Below are 1682 nucleotides of genomic sequence, written 5' to 3'. Positions count from 1 at the left end.
CCCCTGAATAGACCTTACCAGGGAGGCTGAGGAGTGTGATCCCTCTGTAGTTGGAACACACCCTCCGGTCCCCCTTTTTAAAAAGAGGGACCACCATCCCGGTCTGCCAATCCAGAGGCACTCTCCCCGCTGACCACGCGATGTTGCAGAGGCGTGTCAATCAGGACAGCCCCACAACATCCAGAGCCTTGAGGAACTCCGGGCGGATCTCATCCACCCCTGGGGCCTTGCCACCGAGGAGTTTTTTAACCACATCAGTGACTTAGACCACAGAGATAGGAACCTCTCCCCACACCGGGGTTTTTGCCTCGGCGACCACCGAAGCTGCGTTCCGCTTAGCCAGTCGATACCTGTCAGCTGCCTCTGGGGTCCCACAGGCCATAAAGACCCAATAGGACTCCTTCTTCAGCTTGACGGCATCCCTTACTGTTGGTGTCCACCAGCGAGTACGGGTGTTGCCGCCACGACAGGCACCAACCACCTTACGGCCACAACTCAGATTGGCCGCCTCAACAATCGAGGCATGGAACATGGTCCACTCGGACTCAATGTCCCCCGCGTCCCCTGGGGCATGGGAAAAGCTCTGTCGGAGGTGGGAGTTGAAACTCTTTCTGACAGGGGATTCCGCCAGACGCTCCCAACAAACCCTCACAATACGTTTGGGTCTGCCAGGACGGACCAGCATCTTCCCCCACCATCGGAGCCTACTCACCACCAGGTGGTGATCAGTTGACAGCTCCGCCCCTCTCTTCACCCGAGTGTCCAAAACATGCGGCCGCAAATCTGATGATACAACCACAATGTCAATCATCGAACTGCAGCCGAGGGTGTCCTGGTGCCAAATGCACATATGGACACCCTTATGTTTGAACAAGGTGTTCATTATGGACACTCCATGACGAGCACAGAAGTCCAATAACGAAACACTATTTGAGATCTGATCGGGGGGGGCTGTTCCTCCCAATCACGCCCATCCAGGTCTCTCTGTCGTTGCCCACATGAGCATTGAAGTCCCCCAGCAGGAGTACCCTCCAGCACACCCTCCAAGGACTCCAAAAAGGGTGGGTACACTGAACTGCTGTTGGGTGTGTACGCACAAACAACAGTCAGGACCCGTCCCCCAACCCAAAGGCGGAGGGAGGCAACCCTCTCATGTACCGGTGTGAACCCCAATGTACAGGCACTTAGCCGGGGGGCAATGAGTATGCCCACACCTGCTCTGCGCCTCTCACCGTGGGCAACTCCAGAGTGGAATAGAGTCCAACCCCCCTCGAGAGAACTGGTACCAGAACCCAGGCTGTGTGTGGAGGTAAGTCTCCAGCCTCTTCGGGCTGAGCCCGGCCGGGCCCCATGGGTGCAGGCCTGGCCACCAGGCGCTCGCCAACAAGCCCCACCTTCAGCCCTGGCTCCAGAGGGGGGCCCCGGTGACCCACATCCGGGCAAGGGAAACTGGGTCCCATTTATTTTGTTTGTCATAAGGGGTTTTGTGAGCCGTGCTTTGTCTGGTCCCTCACCTAGGACCTGTTTGCCATGGGTGACCCTGCCAGGGGCATAAAGCCCCAGCAACTTAGCTCCTAGGATCATTGGGACACACAAACCCCTCCACCACGGTAAGGTGACGGCTCATGGAGGGGACAAACAAAACATTCATTGCTTGAAAAACTCAATTAAATGTTGAACAT

This window comes from Hippocampus comes, unplaced genomic scaffold (assembly GCF_001891065.2).
Source record: "Hippocampus comes isolate QL1 unplaced genomic scaffold, H_comes_QL1_v1.1 scaffold9, whole genome shotgun sequence".
NCBI classification, from domain to species: Eukaryota; Metazoa; Chordata; class Actinopteri; order Syngnathiformes; family Syngnathidae; genus Hippocampus; species Hippocampus comes.
The sequence above is the reverse complement of the archived record's forward strand: the minus strand, read 5'-3'. Positions refer to the sequence as shown.